The sequence below is a fragment of the Papio anubis genome, chromosome 8 (assembly GCF_008728515.1).
Source record: "Papio anubis isolate 15944 chromosome 8, Panubis1.0, whole genome shotgun sequence".
Lineage (NCBI taxonomy): Eukaryota > Metazoa > Chordata > Mammalia > Primates > Cercopithecidae > Papio > Papio anubis.
The window spans coordinates 65,082,551-65,105,029 of record NC_044983.1 but is presented as its reverse complement, the minus strand read 5'-3'; the positions used below and the strand labels follow the sequence as shown (position 1 = coordinate 65,105,029).

General features: G+C 36.0%; 1 long non-coding RNA gene across 3 annotated transcripts in view; it reads left to right on the top strand.

The window, feature by feature from the left end:
* LOC110743961 overlaps window positions 1-22,479 on the top strand; it is a 131,156-nt gene that overhangs the window by 54,127 nt on the left and 54,550 nt on the right. The window contains exon 6 of one of the 3 annotated variants that reach the window (XR_002523845.2): window positions 20,617-21,762. The exons of 1 other annotated variant lie outside the window; for it this stretch is intronic. This is a non-coding gene — a long non-coding RNA (uncharacterized LOC110743961). Of the gene's footprint in view, window positions 1-11,411; window positions 12,855-20,616; window positions 21,763-22,479 lie in introns of those variants that run through there. One more of the 3 variants, XR_002523843.2, reaches the window with a different exon arrangement.

Genomic DNA, 22,479 nt, shown 5'->3' with positions numbered 1-22,479 from the left:
AGGCGGGTGGATCACCTGAGGTCAGGAGATTAGGACAAGCCTGGCCAATATGATGAAACCCCGCTTCTACTAAAAATACAAAAAATTAGCTGGGTGAGGTGGCGTGCACTTGTAATCCCAGTTACTCAGGAGGCTGAGGCAGTAGAATTGCTTGAACCTGGGAGGCGAAGGTTGTAGTGAACCGAGATCATGGCACTTTCAGCCTGGGCAACAAGAGCAAAACTCCATCTCAAAAAAAAAAATCAAGCACATTTAAGAGAATGGAGAGACCAGTCACAAATTGAGGGAAAATATTGGCAACACATATCTGATAAAGAACTTGTATTCATGCTGGTCATGGTGGCTCACGCCTGTAATCTCAGCACTTTGGGAGGCCGAGGCGGGCAGATCACAAGGTCAGGAGTTTGAGACCAGCCTGGCCAACATAGTGAAACCCCATCTATACAAAAAGAAAAAAAAAATTAGCCATTGTGGTGGTGGATGCCTGTAGTCCCAGCTACTTGGGAGGCTGAGGCAGGAGAATTGCTTGAACTCAGGAGGCAGAGGTTGCAGTGAGCCAAGACTGTGCCACTGCACTCCAGCCTGGGTGACAGAGTGAGACTCTGTCTCAAAAATAACTTATATTCAAAATATATGAAGAACTATTAAAACTCATCAATAAGAAAATAAAAAAGTTAAATAAGAAATTGGCATAAGATTTGAACAGGCACCTTACAAAAGAGGGCATGGCAAATAAACATAAAAAAGATGCTGAAGATCATATATCATCAGGGAAATGCAAGTTAAGACAAGAATGAGTTACCATTATACATACCTATTAGAATGGCTAAAATCCAAAGCATTGACAACAACAAAGGCTGATGAGGATATGGAACAATAGAAACTCTCATTCGTTACTTGTTCAACCATTTGCAAGACAGTTTGCTAGTTTTTAAAGTTTTTATTTTTAATTTTAATTTAATTTAATTTATTTATTTTGTAAGAGAGTCTCACTCTGTCACCACCAGGCTGGAGTGCAGTGGCATGGTCTCGGCTCACTGCAATCTCCACCTCCCGGGTTCAAGCAGTTCTCTTGCCTCAGCCTCCCAAGTAGCTGGGACTACAGGTGTGCACCACTATGCCCAGCCAATTTTTGTATATTTAGTAGAGACAGGGTTTCACCATGTTGGCCAGAATGGTCTCCATTTCTTGACCTCGTGATCCTCTTGCCTTGGCCTCCCAAAGTGCTGGGATTACAGGCGTGAGCCACCATGTGTTGCAGGAAGTCAGGGACTCTGAATGGAGGGACTGGCTGGAGCCGTGGCAGCGGAACATAAATTGTGAAGATTTTACGGACATTTGTCAGTTCCCAAATAATACTCTTATAATTTCTTACGCCTATCTTACTTTAATCTCTTAATCCTGTTATCTTCATAAGCTGAGGATGTACATCACCTAATGACCACTATTGTGTTAACTGTACAAATTGATTGTGAAACATGTGTGTTTGAACAATATGAAATCAGTGCACCTTGAAAAAGAACAGAGTAACAGTGATTTTCAGGGAACAAGGTAACCACAAGGTCTGACTGCTTGTGGGGTCGGGCAAAATAGAGCCATATTTTTCTTCTTGCAGAGAACCTTCAAATGGACATGAAAGTAGGGAAGATATCACTGAATTCTTTTCCTAGCAAGGAATATTAATAATTAATACCCTGGGAAAGGAATGCATTCCTGAGGGGAGGTCTATAAACGGCCGCTCTGGGAGTATCTGTCTTAGGCTGTTGAGACAAGAACTGAAATACGCCCTGGTCTCCTGCAATAGCCTCAGGCTTATTAGGGTAGGGGAAAAAAACCCACCCTGGTAAATTTGAGGTCAGACCAGTTCTCTGCTCTCGAACCCTGTTTTCTGTTGTTTAAGATGTTTATCAAGACAATGCATGCACTGCTGAACATAGATCCTTATCAGTAATTCTTTTGCCCTTTACCTTGTGATCTTTGCTTTTACCCCTTGCCTTGTGATCTTTGGTCTCCTTTTTGCCCTTTGAAACGTGTGATTTTTGTGACCTACTCCCTGTTCTTACACCCCCTCCCCTTTTGAAATCCTATATAAAAACTTGCTGGTTTGCAGCTCAGGTGGGCATCACGGTCCTACCGATATGTGATGTCACCCGCCCAGCTGTAAAATTCCTCTCTTTGTACTCTTTCTGTTTATTTCTCAGCTGACCAACACTTATGGAAAATAGAGAGAACCTACGTTGAAATATTGGGGGAGAGTTCCCCCAATAACCGTGCCCACCCCCTTTATTTTTATTTACTTTTTACTAAGTTTAACTTTGTCTTACCACATGATCTAGCAATCACACTTTTAGGTATTTCCCCAAATGAGTTGAAAACTTACATCCACATAAAAACCTGCACATAGATGTTTATAGCAGCTTTATTAATAGTTGCCCCAAACTGGAAGCAACCAAAATGTCTCTCAGTAGATGAATGTATAGATAAACTATGGTACACCTATACAGGTGAGTATTATTTAGCAATAAAAATCAATTGGCTTCCAAGCCATGAAAAGACATAGTGAAATCTTAAATACATATTGCAAGTGAAAGAAGGCATTATGAAAAAGGAAAAACTGTAGAGCAAGTAAAAAGATCAGTGACTGCCAGAGTTAGTGTGGAGGGAGAGGGATGAATAGGTGAGGCACAGAGGAGGTTCAGGTTGGCAACATTTTTGTGTATAGTGTATACATGACATTATGCATTTGTCAAAAGCCATAGAACTTAATACAATAGTAAAAAAATGTAAATTATGGACTTTAGGTCAGAATAACATACCTACACTGGTTCATCGTTTGTAACAAACATACCACATTAATGCAATGTGTTAATAACAGGAGACTGTGTAAGGGAAAGTGGAATATGGGAACTCTATACTATCTGTTCAATTTTTCTATAAACCTAAAACTGTTTTTAAAAATAGTCTATTAATATAAAAAATTTAAAAATAAAGAAAATGAGTGAAAGAAATAAAGAAAAAAAGAGAAAGAAAGAAAGAAAGAAAGAAAGAAAATCTTCTCTACCCACCTTACCTCCTAGATTTAGTGTTACTACGAACTGAGGTCAGATCCACAAAGTATGTTGTGAAAGAAAAAGTGCTGCTTTACATAGTCTAGAAGTGTTATTTAAGTAGCCGAATTGCTAAAAATAGAATCAAAATCGATGTGGGTATTTTAACACCAAAACAACACTTGGCAGATGCTGAGAAGTATCTCACAGAACAACAAAAAAAACATGATAAGGAGGAGAATGCAATACTGGAATAAGAATCAATAAATTTACAATAAACTGTGAAGTATATGACCTGTAGAAAATAAACTGTGAAGATAAATAATGAGAAAATAAAATCAACCTACATCTGAGAACTGTTTTAAAAATCTAGTAATATATTGGATAGTGAATGTTACAGTTGAATAAAAGCAGATAAGACTAATACACTAAACTATAGACTAATAGGTAAAGAACTATGATTTTTAGTGGAATACTAAGTTCTGACTGTATGATAGACAAAGCTATGTGAGCTGTGCAAAATTCAACCACTTATCATTTTTAGATATTTGTATAAATAGTGTTATTGAAAGATATAGAAGAGTGCATGATTCCATCAATGCAAATATTTTTTTATTTAGATGCAAAAGTCATTGTGAACCCCCTATTACCTAAGCTTGATGGCAGGCCTCCATCATCATGTGACTAGAGCAGACCCTGAAAGCACAAATTTATTCAAAGAACAGGTGGTTCACAATGCCCAGTGCACCTACTCCTTCACTGCCATCTTTCAATGTATACTCACTCCTCATGGGATGTTTCCTAAGGCCAGTTGAGTAGTCATGCATGATCTGCCAACACTAGCTGGAAATAGACTAACTACATCCTTATAGTCCCCTTCCTCCTGCTGAAGTTTATTGAGGAAGTAAAATCTTCCAAGTAAAGGGCACGGAGAGTTGTATCTGCTTACCCATTCACCTGGAAAGAGATTTTGCTTTTGTATTGAAGCTCCACTGATTCTTAGATAACAATCAGTGGTTTGGTCAAATGGCTAGGGACTTTGAAGAGAACACAGTTGGAACTGATGAAAAGAAAGTCTGGGGAAGAGGAGCGTGGTAGTCTTCTTAAAATGACCAAATATTTGCGTTTCAAATTAATATTCAACATGAAATCTTGCAGAGAGGTTCTCAACAGTCTGGTGCACAAAATGACCTGCTCTGCAGGTGTTTGTCAGCCTAGGTAATAGCTACCTCACAGCTTGCTCCATGGGCTTATGAATAATGTGGCCATGGTGGGAAGGATAGGGGCTTAAAACCTAATTTTCTCCTCACCATAGTTGATCAAGCTACTGCTTTTTACTAAAGCACAATCTATTAATAGCAAATACCAAAGCTGGTCCCTAGTAGGGCATCATACTCTGGCAGAAGGTGAATGATATTAGGTATCTTCTGTCTGAAGGACTTATATTCATGGGAATAAACACTTGTTTAAGATATGCATTTGCCTTCCCTGCTTGCCAAACTTCTGACATCATTCACCGTCCTGGTAATCTCAATTAACATTGATTATGAACAAGGAATATAGTTTACAATAAAGGATCATGGAGCAAGTGGAGACGGGGATATATAAAATTATAAAGTATCAGCTATGTTATCATGACTATTACATTTTCTTCTTTGGTTTGGTATACATAGATATACACACATAGACATACATGTGTGCATTTCCTTACTTACCTTTCCTTTCTCTTTTATCGGAGGTGCTCGTGATGTGATTTAGTTGATAATTATGGCTTACAGGGTATTGAGATGGGATTGTATAACTGAAATAAACTGGATATCAGCAGAGATTTGAAAGGTTTTTAAAAACGTTCAGCTTTACTTTTTTTCTTAAGGAACAAGTTGTTCACTCACAGAGTTGAAAAGGATAAATGAAGTGTTCAGTTCTCAGAAGCAAAATATGAGTAGTTCATATATCTTTTGTAAATGTTCTGTGTATCACTGTAAACTAGACATCTTCCACATGCTTCTATGTTTTTCCATTTTGAAATCAATTTCTAGTTCAAGCTTGTTAATAAACAACAAATATTTGCAAAGTTATAGTTTCACTGAATTGGGATGTAACCTGTAGCGCACAATGAAAATGCCATTAGCTTGAGTTTAAAATTTGTGTTGTTATTTTTTTCTTTTGTCGATATTTTCCTTCTGTGATACTTATTGCACAAAGGCCTGATATCACAGCTGAGGGAAACCGCAGAACAATGGTTCTCACAATCATTCAGACCCATTTAAGCCATAGTCTTTGTTGGTTTTGCCAGATAACTGAATGCTTGAGTCTATCAGGACTGTCAAATAGTGTTGAGTACATATTGGTGGCATAAGCAAGTTAATATTTATAGGGAGTACTTTTGCATGTCTTTTAAGTCACATACTAATTTTGGAAAGTCTCTATGCTTTAATTTTGCCCTGAAAACAGATATTCTAGTTTAAAAAATGTTAACTTAGTGATTAGAAACCACTATATATATTATTACATATATTAAGTGTCTAATAATTGATGATAATTATGTTTATTAATTGTGAATAACAGGACGCATAAATAATAAACTTTAAGATCGCAAATACAATGGCTAATATTGCTGATTCCTTTTTGCCTTCTTTGACTTATTTGTTTTCATGTGTTCTCTTCCTTTACAGAAGTGTATTTTTTAGCTATGTGATATAGATTGCACATCAAATTAACAGACAAACATATCTTCCAACCTGTAGTTTAGGTAGGTTTTCTGATAACACTTCCATGTAGTGAATACTACATAATTGTTACAAAGTTATTGTTATTTGATCATTACTTTTCTTTTTAAACTTTTATTTAATAATTTTATAAACTAGATTTTTAAAATAAAAGCAATGCATACTTACAAGAAAAATAAATTCTAACTGTATATGAAAGGTTGTATGCTAAAAGTGAAAAGTTTCCTTACCTAAATTTCTATCTCTCTCCCAAGAAGTAAGCACATTTATACTTTCTCATATATCCTCCCAAAGATTTATATGTATTTTAAAAACATATATAGGATTTCTGTTCCTGGAAATTGCAAGCTAGGTAGCTTGGACAAACCTTCCCACTTCAAACAACTACAGAAGCTGGACAAATTTTGAAAATTCTCTTTAAAGGCATTGGAAAGCTCCCAGGATGGTGAGAGATTGTGCAGCCAAGACCCTGGAGAAGAAAAATGCCATAGAATTGAACTTGACATTTGGAGACACTTCAATCCCTAGAGGTGCCATCAATTCTGTAAGCGTGCTTCAATAGATACATAGGCCAGAAGAGCACAAATTGTAGTCCAAATTGCACTCCAATTTGTGTTCCTCTGGACTATGTATCTATATGTGTTTCTTTTTCATGTTGGAGAAGAAAACCTGGTAACTCTCTGAAGCTTTGGATTGGGATTCAAAATGACTACATTGTAGGAATGACAATAAATTGAGAATCAATCAGCCCTTCCAGGGAGATGACCCAACTTTAAATTATCCTAATTCTTGATTGGATTGAGGTTATTTGTGGTTGCCAGTGACTCTACATAGCTGTCTGCCTGAAGCAAATAATTATTTCAGGACAAAAATTACAATCTCTAGAGCCTAATATTAGCACCATAATTTTTTATAAATAATCTTCAGCATTCAAAAAAGGGAGGCATACAAGGAGATATGATCATGTGAGTAGAAACCAGGGGAAGGAACAGATAATAGAAACAAATTTAGATGGGATATAGATCATGTAGATACCAGAAACTAAATTTAAAATATCTAAGTTTATGTTCAAGAAACTAAACAAGATTGGAAATTTGGCAGATTTAGAAACTGAAAAGGAAATTTTAGAAGTAAAAAATACAATAAATGAAATAAAGAACTAAATAAATAGATTTAATAGCAGATTAAATAAAGCCAAATAGAGAATTAGTGAACTGGAAGATAGATCAGAAGAAAATATTTAAATATTTACATTGAAAACAATGAAAAATACAGAAAAGGACCAGAAGTGACAGTGAAATGTGTTGAAAATGTCTGACTCTAGAAGGATGATAAATACTTTCTGAAAAGATAATTGCTTTAAGCTTTCTCAAATTATATGACAATGTATGTGTATGTATATATACATACATATATATACATACACACATATGTGTATATATGCTACTTATATATATGTATGTGTGTATATATATACACATAATATGTGCACATATTGCAAAGTGTGTGTTTGTATTTACGTACATACACTTTTTTAAAAATATATACTTACTTTTTTTTTTTTTTTTGAGATGGAGTCTTGCTCTGTGGCCAGGTTTGAGTGCTGTGGTGCGATCTCAGCTCACTGCAACCTCAGACTCCTTGGTTCAAGTGATTCTCCTGCCTCAGCCTCCTGAGTAGTCGGAATTACAGGCACGTGCCACCACACCCAGCTAATTTTTGTAGTTTTAGTAGAGTCGGGGTTTCACCATGTTGGCCAGGATGGTCTTGATCTCCTGACCCTGTGATCCACCTGCCTCAGCCTCCCAAAGTGCTGGGATTACAGGCGTGAGCCGCCATGCCCAGTCAATATATACTTACTTTTAATATATATTATAGTTAATATATACTTTAAAAAATGTACTTTTTTTATGGCAATGCCTTTAGACTATACCCTCTGCTCTGCACCTTAACTTTATTTTACCTAACAATATGTATTGAACTTCTTTCAATATTAGCTGTAACATAGAGCTACCTAATTTATTTTTTATGAATTCCCAGTATTTGATTATCAGTTGGAATTGGTTCCTTCAATTTTAGGCATAGATGAGATAATAAATAGAACTTGTATAAATTCTACTTACAATCAATAAGACTATTAAATTCAGAACTCTGAAACATAGTCTTGCAAAGACGGCCATTTTCTCTTCTGCATGCAGAGAAATGCCAGGTTAAAGATGTGTACCAGAACACACAGGGAGCCCAAATGGTCTGTTTCAGTCTATTTCCACAGGTTATGTTAAAACATAATTTGTGCAGAGAAAGCTTAGGGTTTTACTTTTTTGTTTTATTTATTTTTATTTTATTTTTTATTTTAAATTTTTTTGTTGAGACGGAGTCTTGCGCTTTCGCCCAGGCTGGACTGCAGTGGCGCGATCTCTGCTCACTGCAAGCTCCGCCTCCTGGGTTCAAGCCATTCTCCTGCCCCAGCCTTCCAAGTAGCTGGGACTGCAGGAGCCCATCACCGCGCCCCTCTAATTTTTTGTATTTTTAGTAGAGACGGGGTTTCACCGTGTTAGCCAGGATGATCTCAATCTCTTGACCTCGTGATCCGCCCGCCTTGGCCTCCCAAAGTGCTGGGATTGCAGGCGTGAGCTGCCTCGCCAGGCCCGGATTTTATTTTTTAATATGTGTGTGTGTTTGTTTTTTCCCTCTTTAGGTCTTTGCCTGCTTCTTCCTATCCACAAGCTAAGGTATAGATCTTATTTTCATTGAACATGAGGATTTTGGAATTTTATAATAAAAGAAACTCAGCTGTCTTTCAAAAAACAATGCAGAAATGGGGGCCCAAATTGCCTCCATTTAGGATCACAGAGTGAGCCGTGGGTGAAGCCGGGACTGGAATCTAAGTGTTCTGCTCTTTTAATTGTCCTCACACGCATTTTCCTTTCCTTCATCACAACAGAAATACATTTTAATAATGTTTATACATCATTTCAATAAAGAGTCTAATTCATGCTGCTCTATTAGGAATATAGGGTGAATAGCATAATTCTATAGAGGGCTAAATTAATTGACAATTTAAAAAATAATGATAAGATTGTAAGTGTAGTGCTTACAGGACATACCTGTTTATGTACAGAAGCCAACATATCAATGATAATGCTGTCATTAAATTATATTAGATTAACTTTGCTATGCTATTTATTTTATGTCAGTAAATTTTACACATACTAAAAGATAACTCTAAAGTAGTGAGTCTAATTTTTAACTCACAAATGAGTATCTAACATCATTTTAAATTTTTGTTTTATCATTTGGTGTCATTTCTTTATGCTCTATAATTCATGCATCTACTTAGCGAGGAAATGTAGCATAAAAATTAGGAACTTGAGTTTTGGAATTCTACAGCCATAGTTCACATATTGAGTCACTACCCTTCCTAGTTGTAAAACCTTATGCAAATCTTATTACTTCCTTAAGATTCTTATGCTAAGGCAAAGATTTCTATCTTACCAATATTCATTTTATTTTTCATTCTTACAGAATCATAATTTTATTTGAAACAGCAAGACATAGGATAAAATAAATTTTCCAGCCTCCCTTGTAGTTAAGTGAGGCAATGTGACTAAGAAAGTGAATTCATCTAGAAGAAGTATCTTTTGCTCTACTGATTGGAGTATGGCCTTGATGACTGGAACTTTAGCAGCAATTATGAACCATGAGGAGACTGCATGTAGTAGCCCTTGGATTAGAATGATAGAATAGTATGATAGAAGGAGCTTGGTTCGTTATAATTTTGTGAAGCCACTTCACTAGCACAGAATTGTGTAGTACAAAATTCCTTTTATATGTAAGCATAAACATTTATATGGTTAAACCACTCTAGTATGGTTTTCTATTATTAACAGTCAAATTAATTACCAACTTGCACAGATGCTTTATTTCTAAGGTGTTGATGACAGCACATTGTAGGGCTGTGGTGAACATCAAATGTGAAGATGCATAAAATACTTTGCATGAGTTTTACAGCTAGAGGATCCCAGATTCTGACTGTAATTCACTCACTGATAACAAGATATTGTGAATAAGATACTTCATTTAAAAAAAAAAACAACTGTATTAATATATTTTAAAAATTACTTTAAAATTGGTAAAATATACATACGTATATTTTTGAGGTAAAACACTTAGTTTCTTTAAACTCATTTTCCTCATCAATTAAATGAAAATTATGGCAGAGCTATATTGAGAATTAGGAATTTTAATTTTTGCTGCAGTATCTGGCAAATGGTAATTGCTCAATAAATGATTAGTGTTATTGCTCTTATTCTTTCAGTTAAGATGCTTTTTTCAAGGGAAAGAAAAACTCTACTCAAATTAGCTTAAAAATAGGAAAAGTATTATTCTTCACATCAAGAAGTTCAGAGATTTTGTGGGCACCAGCTATGTTATATGAGGATTCCAGGTCTGCTTCTCTGATATTCTCTGGACCCTGCCATTAGCTGTGTTATTCCTTTAACCTCAGGCTGGTTTCCCTCATGACTTCAGGAAAACCAACCTTTCAAAGACTGCTAGAAATCAGCAAAAACAGGCCTCTTTTTTCATGTTCAGGAAGAGGAAGAGAAAAATCTCCTGATCAGGAAATAGAAATCTTTTTTGTTAGTCTAATTGGGCCAAAATGACATGCCCAACCCTCACCCAATAGGAGCTCCTAGGGTAATTCCATGTGTACTGATTGGCTTAGATTCATGAGGATCTAGCTTGGGATCTGGGAATGGGGTTGACTTTGCTTTGTTTTAGTTAGCAGGGGAAAAGGGAAAACAACTAAATTTGGGGTTTTAGGCAGAAAAAGAGGATTGGAAACCAGCAGTTACCATGCGGCAAGCACATAGTAGATGCTAAACAAATGATCACTTTTTTCTCTACCATTCATCAAATTCTGATTAGCTTTATTATTCATCAGAGTTTGCTTTTAATGGTCTTGTCATTTCTGAAATTACTCTTGAAGCATAAGTATTTATCACCATTTTTGCTATTAAAAATCACGTGGTCTCTGAGGCAATCCATTCATTTGTTCATTCATTCATGTTTCAGCATTTAGCATATGATAAACAACGAATACACATAAGGCAATAGCTATAAAACTATGTCAAAATATATCATTTGAAGATGTGTATCGTTTCCTAATAAGATTACATCAGTGAGACTGCATTTCTGTGGATATGTAGAATACTTTCAACATCCTTCATATTATTTTATTGTCATTTCTCATAAACGGTTATTATCTCTAACTAAAACACTTTTAATTATTAATTTAACATTTTCAGAATAAATTTAATGTAGGAAAGAAAAAGTAGTATCACTTTAAATAGATTAGTGTTTTAAAATGAATCCTTATTTGTGTGGCAAAGGCATTTTATAAAATTCATATCTTACATTTTGCAGACAAGGACTCTGTGTAGGTCCTATGAAAAATGGAAAAAAAAAATCTAAACCTCAATGGTAATAGGTGTTTCTTTGGCTTCAGTTGAAAACATAAGCCTTTATGTTACTCAAATATAAATTGACAAAGAAAGGGGAAGAGAAAAATGTATTAATTTACTAAGGTACTTCTAATAGATGTCAATGAGATGTCTTGCTCTCATTTTTCTAGGATTTTAAGAAGTCTCATTGATTTGGCAATCTTTGATCTCATCATGTGTACATATTTTAAGTATCAGCTCTTCTTGATGACTTATTCATTTATTTGGTAGGTTATAAAATTTTATTTTTTAGGTCAAAATTATGTCTGTGAAATAAATGTTGCTATCTAATGTAGGGTGTGTGCTTTAAGAGCACTTCTGATCTGTATTAGTGAAATAATTCTGGTGACTCCGAAGAAAAGTTAAAAGAATGGAAAGGTTGAAAAATTTGTGTTTAAATTATTAAATAATAAACACTTCATACTAATTTACCAATGAATAAGTAGATGTTTTGTGTGTATACACAGCCAGCCACTAATGTGGCAGTTTGAAACACACACACACCATGAATTCTTTGTTGTAGGCTTTCATCAATGGAAACCCTGGGTTATGAAAGTAATGAAACACAATGAAAACAATAGCGCTGCTACCCAACCAGCACATCCGTTTTACTAAACTTCAAAGCTTGGTATAGATGTTAGATTATTTGGTCATCCCATCTCTATATTGTAGGGATGTAATTCCCAGCTAGAAACTGAGGAAAAGAGATTAAGTGCTTTGTATAGACCTCAGGGAGCCAAGTTAAGTCCCTGTTATTCTCCAGTAGGAAAATAATTTTCTTTGCATAGTTTCACCTAAAGTGATTTAGAACTTAATTGAAATCATACACATTTTGAGGTATGTAAAATTCTAACTGCCAATCACGGCTGACCTTGTAGGCTTAAATATTTGCAGCACAAATCATTTCTATAGCTATGGTTTTAAGTTTTAAAGATTTTCTTGATGCCTTATTTTTAAAAAAAATCTAGGAGGTTATTTTTACTTACTTGGGTGCACATACATTTTAATGGGGTGGACTGTGAATATCATTTTCTTCGATTGAGTGTGGGTGTATGTGCATGTATGTATTAACACTTAGTTGTAAAATGTTATAGAAGATAAAAACAAATTGTAGTAAGAAAACAAGAGGTTAGTGTTAGATGCCCAGCAGGTGTGCTGTTCCTTTAATATTATATCCACTGTGTGTACTGGAGCTCTTTGGGATAGAGTTCAAGTAGATTAGAACAGTTTCTCAACATTTTTAATTAATGAATTACTTTCAAAGTAGCACATAATCTCACAGACCTTCTTTATAAAATTTTTGTAATTCATTATTTTAGTGAAGTGATTTATAAATAAGTTTAGATAAAACAATATCAGCATATTGTTAAAATTATATTTATAAGGTTTATTTAATGTAACATTTAATAATATTCATAAGATGAAATAAATTTCAAAATTCCCCCATTTATCATGACCCATGCTATTTAATTTAATTTAAATATGAAAAAATGATTTGTCCACAAACATAATATGATATTACTTAAAATCTGGTGACTTAACATATATTAAAAAGTAGACTGGGTCTGGGAACAGTAGTTCATGCCTGTAATCCCAGCAGATTGGGAAGTCAAGGTGAGAAGATTGCTTGAAGCCAGGAGTTTGAGACCAGTCTGGGCAATGAAATGAGATCCCTGTTTCTACAATAAAATAAAATAAAATAAAATAGCCAGGCATGGTGGTGTGTGCCAGTAGTCCCAGTTACTCTGGAACCTGAGATGCAAGGATTGCTTGTGCCCAGGAGTTTTGGGTTATAGTGAACTGTAAGGGCATCACTCTGGGTGACAGAGTAAGACTCTATCTCCACAACATTAACAACAAAAATCAGACGGAAATCTAATTGACATACTCAGCATCAAAAAAAGACAAAAACTGTTATGACATATTTGAAATTTCTGCTATACATTTCAAAAGAACAATTTATTTGTTTTTATATTATAATTATTTAAATAATGACATTTTTAAGAAATTTAAAATTTTTAAAATTAAGACATTTAAAAATTTTTATTTATTTATTTATTATAAATTTAAAATGTTTTAAAAAGATGAATACCTGAGTATGGTATTTGCAAGCACCTATCCACAAATTATATTGTCCTGGTGCCAATCATAATCCTGGAAGACACAATCCTGAATGCCATAATCTTGAACGCAAAAAATATCAAAAGATGAAAATTCCGAAAGATCAATATCACTTGATCAAAATTAAGTCTAAAATGCTGTAAATCACAGTCACTAAAGATAAAATCCCAAATGTTGAAATCTTGGAAGTCAAATTTTGGGGAAGGGATTGGTGTGTTTTTGGTTGTACTTGGGATAGTTGCATCTTGTTAGGGGAACTAGGACCTTGTTGTTGTCTTTATTTGGAAATGTACTAAGGTTTAAAGAGGTTCATATGGGTGCCATATTGACAAACGGTAGACTTGTGGAGTTAATACTAGATATCAGCTTGACTGGATGAAAGAATACCCAGAAACCTGGGAAAGCATTATTTTGGATGTGTCCAGAGGAGGTTAGTGCTTGCGCCTGAGTGGACTAGGTGGGGAGGATCTGCCCTTAATGGTGGTGGTCACCATCCAATTAGTTAGGGGTCTGGAAAGAACAAATACAGAAAGTGCACTGATCTCTCTCTGAGAACTGGGACAGACTTTTCTTCCAGTTTCTTGGACATCAGAACTTCAGGCTCGCTGGCCTTTGGACTCCAGGACTTACACCAGTAGTGCTTTGGGTCCTGAGGCTTCATCCTGAGACTGAGGGTTACACCATTATCTGCTTCCCTGGTTCTTCCAGGGTCTCCAGCTTACAGATGTTCTGTAATTATGTGAGCAAATTTCCCTAATAAATCTCCTCTGTATAGAATCCGCTTGACATAAGTAATTCCATCTTAGAAAAAGACTCCATCTTACTTTTTAAAAGACGTCCCATCAATGAGGATCAAATATTTTGCCTAATCAGTAAAGGCTACATCCAACCAGATAAGGACATTACTAGACACACTCTTTACTATCAGTCCTCACCAGAGGACTCTGTGGCCATAACTCCAGCAGCTTGAAACGGCCGTCTTAACAGATACCATCTTACTGTAACTTATAATAAACACCCAGCATCTGCTGCAAAGGCTCTGTCCACATCAAAGACACTTCCTTACAAGACATTAACAGACTGTCCAGACTAGGCCAGGACATTTTATTTGTCTACGTCACTTTTCCTGAACTTGTTCATTAACCCATTTTTTTCTATCCCTTTTTGTCTCAATGTGATTTTGTTCGATGTGAAATATTTAATCTAAAACATTTATATTGATTAAGTATAATTTTATGCATGGTTTATGTTATTAACTAACTTGTAAGGTGGCTTGAGCCCACGTGCCCACAACTTTGACTACCAAGTAGACGGATAGTACTAAAGAAAATCACCTCCTTGGAAACTCCATATAGTGTGTAACTTTTATAATTAAAATAACATCAATGGAATTCTAACCTTATAAAAAGACACAAATGTGCAAGGTCGTGGTTATGTTTGACTTTGAACTGCTCACGACACCCTCTCATATATCTATATAGATATCCTATTGATTCTGTCTCTCTGGAGAACCCTAATAGTCTCTCTGGAGACTAATAAAAATTTGGTATTGGAGGATGATGAATATCATTGTTTATTATTTATTTATTTTTTGAGATGGGATCTCGCTATGTCACCCAGGCTGGAGTGCAGTGGTGCGATCATAGCTTACTGCAGGCTCAAACTCCTGGGCTCAAGGGATCCTCCCACCTCAGCCTTACAAGTAACTGGGACCACAGATGCGTTTTTTTTTAACTGTATTCCTTGTTACGTGATGGAAGAGATCTGTAAAATTGTTTCCTCACCAAAAGACTATGATAATTCAAGCACATGAGGTTACTTAATGGTGAAATATAAAGCTTAAAAGCTAATTATTATTGGTGCCTGGAAGCAGAAAATTGCTTAATTACGAGAGATGAGCAATAACCAGACTTTCAAATGGACAGCATATGCGTCCAAAATTTGTAGACAATCTCCAAATTCAAGTGCAGTGAGTGTTTTAAAGATCATAGAAAAGTGAAAATGCAGGTGAAAAACACAAGAATTCTCTCATACCAAATTACTCAATTATATATGACTTTCATCTATCCACACATAGCATTCATTCACTATGCTATGTATTTCATCTTCACATCATTTCCAGTACTAGGGTATAAATTGTGTAAAGTCTTTTAAAGACTTTTTAAAAGTCTTTAAAGTAATTTGTTTTATGCAGGGTTTTACAAATTTGATTCCACGAAAGTGCATTATCACAATGTTGACTTTGTGTGTAAGCATTGTACGTGTACGTAAAAATGTTGGAAACTTCCTCGATAAATGAAACGATGTTCTTTTTGTACATCTCCATTTGTGAAAAATAAAATTTCTCGTGATCTTGGCTTTTTGGGTGACTGCACGTGTGATGGTGGTCCATCCAAACTTGACTGATCTCATAAAGAATTAGGTTGTCCTTCACAGTATTTCAGATGATGGCAGATACAAAGCTGGGTGCACACAATTATTCGTTTCTCTTTTTGACTGATTCCTTTCTGAATCTGGTTCATCTGCTCATAGCTGTTATACCTGTGTGACTGTTGTTAATATACTGAGTGTTTATGCTTACAAAAATATGTGAGTTATTATTGCCTAATTAATTGTATAAAGTGGCCTATGAAATGTTCTGCTTTCATACATTTTTCAAATAAATTCCCGTGTAAAAATGTGAATATATGATTTTTTTTTTTTTTTTTTGAGACAGAGTCTCTGTTGCCCAGGCTAGATTGCAGTGGTGCAATCTTGGCTCACTGCAACTTCTGCCTCCAGGGTTCAAGTGATTCTCCTGCCTCAGCCATCCGAGTAGCTGGGATTACAGGTGCCTGTACCATGTCTGGCTAATTTTTGTATTTTTGGTAGAGATAGGTTTTGCCATGTTGGCCAGGTTGGTCTTGAACTCCTGACCTCATGTGGTCCACCCACTTCGGCCTCCAAAAGTGCTGGGATCACAGACATGAGCCACTGCACCCAGCCAAATATATGTTTTTGAAATAATTTTTTAAAAGTACTGTTTCTAGAATTATATTTTCAGGATTTTTTTTTTTTTTTTTTTTTTTGAGACAAGGTCTCATTCTGTCACCCAGTCTGGAGTGCAGTAGTGTGATCATGGCTCATTGCAGCCTCAACTTTCCAAGCTCAATTAGTTCTGCTACCTCACCTTCCTGAGTAGCTGGGACTAAAGGCATGCACCACCATGCCCAGCTAATTTTTTTTGATTTTTTTTTTGTAGACACAAGGTCTCATTATGTTGCTCAGGCTGGACTTGAAGTCCTGGGCTCAAGCAATCTGCCCACCTCAGTCTACCAAAGTGCTGGGATTACAGACATGAACCACTATGCCTGGCCGTATTTTCAGGATTTTGATCTTTTGAGATTGCAATGTTTGGGATTGTGGCTTTTTGGATTATGGCCCAGTTCCATATTGTTCATATATATCATGTTTATATATGATAAATGTGAAGTCAATTTAGATATATTTATCACTACCTTTACTTTTTAAAATTCCAGCTCTGAATGACCTGGAGACAACTTGGTGTAAAATATTTGATTTACAGGTCTGATAAATAATATATTGAGGTGATTGTGCAGAATTCTTTTTTAAATCATTTTATGGTTTTTATTAATGTGCTGCATTTGAATAATACATGCCATTAATCAAAACAATTAAACTCTGCAGAGTGATAAAAAACTCTATTGTAGCTAATGGCGTACAAGTGGGGTGGCAAATCAAGAGACAAGTATGAACAGGTATTTTAATTCTCCTTTAATAATTCACTCTCTATTCTCACTCAATAGGACTGGACACTCTTAAGTTGTTCCTCCTCAAAGTATAAATTATTTAAATTTCTAAAATGTCATTTTCACGCTCTTTAAGAATACGAATCTCCTTGAACTCTTTTCCAACTTTCCATGTTTCCCAAATTATCATTCAGAGTTTACATCCAAGTCTTGGGAGGGCGATGAAATGTGCTGATGTTACTTTAGTTATTCAATATTTAAGCTATTGAAAAGTAAAGATAAAATACAATAATGACAAAAGGACACACAAGAACAGGAAAAGAAAAAGCTAAAAAGTTAAGTAAAAATGGATGGCAAGCAAACCTCACTTTTTTTTCTTTTTTTTTTTTCTTTTTTTTTTTTTTGAGATGGAGTGCTCTATCGCCCAGGCTGGAGTGCAGTGTCTGCAATCTGGGCTCACTGCAAACTACGCCTCCCGGGTTCACGCCATTCGGAGTAGCTGGGACTACAAGGGCCAGCGACAGCGCCCGGCTAATTTTTTGTATTTTTAGTAGAGATGGGGTTTCACTGTGTTAGCCAGGATGGTCTCGATCTCCTGACCTTGTGATCCACACGCCGTGGCCTCCCGAAGTGCTGGGTTTACAGGCGTGAGCCACCGTGCCCCCCCAAACCTCATTTTACAGTACTTTCTCCACGATCCTCTAATCACCACCCACAGGAACCTTGCAGAGTCTTGAATGCCATGTGGTCCTCCTTCCAACATGGGTCCTCTGCCCAGACTCCTCCTTATTCTTGCTCTTGACCTTGACTCCAAGTTTACACTGATGCATCCTTCAGCTCTCAGCCCGCCTCATTTAGAGAAGTTTCCCTTTATCCCTTACCCAGGTGAGGCTACATCAGCCACTCCCATGTAACAGATCATGTGCTTTTGCTTCACAGCACTTTTCAGCATTGTTTATTATTAATTTTATTTATTTATTTAAATAACATCACTCTCTACCCTGTATTGTAATTCCCAGAGGAGAGGGAAATGACTCGTTTGTGCTAAACATTATTTTCTTTTTTTAAAAAACTTTTACGTTCAGGGGTACCTGTGTGGGTTTGTTACTTAGGTAAACTTGTGTCATGGGAGTTTGTTGTGCAGATTATTGCATCACCCAGGTATTAAGCCTCATACCCATACATTATTTATCCTGATCTCCCTCCTGTCCTCCATCTTCCAGTAGGCCCCTTTGTCAGTTGTTCTCCTCTATGTGTCCATGTATTCTCATCATTTAGCTCCCACTTATAGGTGAGAACAGGTGGTATTTGGTTTTCTGTTCCTGTGTTAGTTTGCTAGGGATAATGGCCTCCAGCTCCATCCATGTCCCTGAAAAGGACACGATCTCATTCCTTTTGATGGCTGCATAGTATTCCATAATGTATATGTACCACATTTTCTTTATCCAGTCTATCATTGATGGGCATTTAGGTTGATTCCATTTCTTAGCCCTTGTGAATAATGCTGCAATGAACGTTGTAACCCTGTGTGTGTTGTTATAATAGAATAAGTTACATTCCTTTGGGTATATACCCAGTAATGGTATTGCTGGGACAAATGGCATTTTTGTCTTTAGGTTTTTAAGGAATCACCACGTTGTCTTCCACAATGGTTGAACTAATTTACACTTCCACCAACAGTGCACAAATGTTTCTTTTTCTCCACAACCTCACCAGCATCTGTTATTTTTTGACTTTTTAATAATCACCATTCTGACTGGCATGAGATGGCATCTCATTGTGGTTTTGATTTCATTTCTCCAATGATCAGTGATGTTGAGCTATTTTTTGCATATGATTGTTGACTGCATGCATGTCTTCTTTTGAAAAATGTCTGTTTATATCCTTTGCCCAGTTTTTAATAGAGCTGTTTGTTTTTTTTTTCTTGTATATTTGTTTAAGTTCCTTATAGATGCTGGATACTAGACCTTTGTCAGATGCATAGTTTGCAAAGTTTTTCTCCTGTTCTGTAGGCTGTTTACTCTGTTGGTAGTTTCTTTTATGATACAGAAGCTCTTTAGTTTAATTAGATCTGATTTGTCAATTTTTGCTTTCGTTGCAATTCCTTTTGGCATCTCTGTCATGAAATTTTTGTCCATGCCTATGTCCTGAATTGAATTGCCTAGATTGCTAAACATTATATTCTTGAGGTTCAGTATGATCTCTGGCAGATAATAGGCACTCAAATAAATATATACTGAAGAAGGAAGAAAAGAAAAAGAGAAAAGGAGGAAGGAAAGAAAGAAGGAGAAAGTAAAAAATAAAAGGAAGAAAACAGTGTGATATAAGAAATGAAGATAATACGACAAATGTTAAATTTATCTGACTCAGCAAACATTTATTTGATGTGTATTATGTGGAAATTGGGGTGGAAACAGTGATAGGCCCACATTTGTGGATGTAGGATTCTAGTACATCCTAGAATAAGCCAACCACATGACCACATACCTGCTCACTCAGCAATTTCATGTGGATGTCTCAGAGGCATCTTAAATTCAACATATCCCAGTGAATGCATGACCTGGTCCCTTCCCTGAATTCCTCCTCAACTTTTTTTCTTCCTTCCTTCCTTCCTTCCTTCCTTCCTTCCTTCCTTCCTTCCTTTCTTCCTTCCTTCTCTCCTTCCTTCCCTCCCTCCCTCCCTTCCTTCCTTCCGTCCTTCTTTTCTTCTTTCCTCTCTCTCTCTCACACACACACACAAACACACAAAATCACAGTAAATGTTACTACCTTATCGAAGTGTAGACAAATCTTTTGAGAATTGCCAGTACAAGAGTAGTGGGAGAGAGGACAGATTCTTAATGGAGATATGGGACCAAGGGTGGTTTTAGAGGGGCATTGTTGCCACTAGGAAATGGTGGCCTTTCTTCCTGAACTTTTCTACTAAAATTATCAGATAAGATCAAAAGTAATAATTGTATTAATCTTGGAACGTGTGACCAGTGTGTAGTAGAAGTTGATTCAGGCAAGTGTGTTGGCCATTTGTTACATTAGGTATTTATTCATCTATTTACTCATTTAGGAACATGCTTCAGTATCTCTGTTCAAAATGCTAGCTTGATATGATATCCAGGATACATTAATAGGTTAAGAACTTGGTCCTTAGTCTCAAGGAAATTATAAAATATGAAGGGAGATATGAAATATATACAAAAATTGAAATTCATCTTGAGATATAAGTCTCATTGGAGGTGTATCAAAAAGTGACTTAAACCTATAGTCAGCGATAATGTACTGGACACTTTAAGAGGGTAGACCTCATGTTAAGTGTTCTTACTATAATAAAATAAAAATAAGTGGATAGATTTATAAGCTGTATACAAAAAGAATTTTAAAAATTATTTGATAGTTTGGTCACTCACTTATTTTTTAAGAAATATAGGGCATCCACTGTGGGCAAGCTAGTGACTCCCGGGCCTCCCCATAGCCCTCACCCTTGGTCAGGGTCTATCTGCTGCTACAGATTTCTGCTGATGTGCTCCATCTTCATCACCTGTACCTCTATGGAGCCACAGAACCCATCTTCTAAGGCACAGAGAGCCAAGAGAGCAAGGAGTCAACACTATCTTCTTTGGTGAGTTGTCCAGCAAGCCTCTTGTCTCCAGAAATGTCCAGGTGAGAAGCAGACTAAAGATCAGGTTCTATGGCTTAGTAAGCCTCTTGATGGGAATAGAAGCCAGTCTCCCTGCTCATAGGTTCTTCAGTCTGTTCCAGCGATTCCCCTGAGTGCCCCACCTCCCTTGGGTTCATAAATTCTGTAACTCCATGAGACTGATCACCTAAATGACCCTTCTCTTTCTGCTAGTTCTTTCCTTAGACTGACTGGTGGGAGCAGGAGGAGAAGGTGAGATTTGACAGAGGTAGGACGGAGTCTGCTACTTCTTAGTACAGGTGGTGGGAGTGGCTGTGAGCTTGTTTGGATCCAACTGTGGTAGATCATAAAACATGTGAGTACTTCGTATCATTTATTTTCAACTGAGACTGTGATCACCACCAATTCTGATGCACAAAGACAAGTTCTACTCAACATACTTTGCAGAAGTTTTGATTCTAGTTTTTCATTTCAGTTGTTATTTTTTAGTTTAGTTGCTTTAGTTGTTTAGTTGCTTAAAAATCAGATATCTTTTTTTGTTGTTTCTAAATCTTTTTTCTTTTTTTGTTGTCTGTGAAAATTTTCACATGGTTTTATTTATCTATTTATTTTTCCAGATGATTTATAGTGTTAAGTTTACTGTCAGTAATCCTTTCTTAGCTTTCTATGATTCAACATTCAGTTGTCTCTGACTTTTGTATTTTTCCAGCATGACAGAAGTGATATTTTGAAGGCAGGCATAACGTTCACTGGGAGGAGATGTTTACCACAGGCCACTGTGTCAGTAAGATGGATAGCACATTATATGTGATCCCTGACACATTCAATGCAAATTCATTCCTTTCTTGCTCAGATTTGGGACACATGATGCTGGATTTAAGAACTGCTGTACTCTTTTAAAATTATTTTTTAAAAATGCATTTATTTATTTTAAAATTTTGTTTTCTTAAAATTGACAAATAAAAATTGTATGTATTTATGTTGTATAATGTGATGTTTTAATAGATGTATACATTGTGAAATGGTTAAATGAAGCTAATTAACATATTCATCACCTCACATACTTAGCATTTATTTGTGCTGAGAATATTTTAGATCTACCCTCTTAGCAATTTTCAAATATACAATAAATTATTATTAAGTACAGTCATCATGTTATACAATCAATAAATCTGAATTTATTTATCCTGTCTGACTGAAACATCGTATCCTTTAATCAACATTGCTCTATCCTTCCTACCCTCTATTGTTACCTTCCCTTCCCCCCACCCGCCCCTCACCGTCTCTTGCCAACCATCATTCCACCCTCTGCTTCTCAGTTTGACTTCTTTAGATTCTACATGTTAGTGGGGTTATACACTATTTGTTTCACTTAGCAAAATGTCCTCTAGATTCATCCAGAATGCGATTTCTTTCTTTTTAAACGCTGAATAATATTCCATTGCGTGTGTGTATATATATATATATATGCAGTATATATGTGCTATTATATATATTACATATATGTGATAGTATTTCATTGCCAATATGTGGATATATGGATTGTAATTTTTTGTTCATTCATCTGTCAATGGACACTTAGGTTGATTCTGTATCTTGGCTTTTATGAGCAACCATAATGCTGCAATTGACAGGGAGGTGCAGACATTTTTTTGACATACTAATTTCAATTCCTTTGGATACATACCCAGTAGTGGG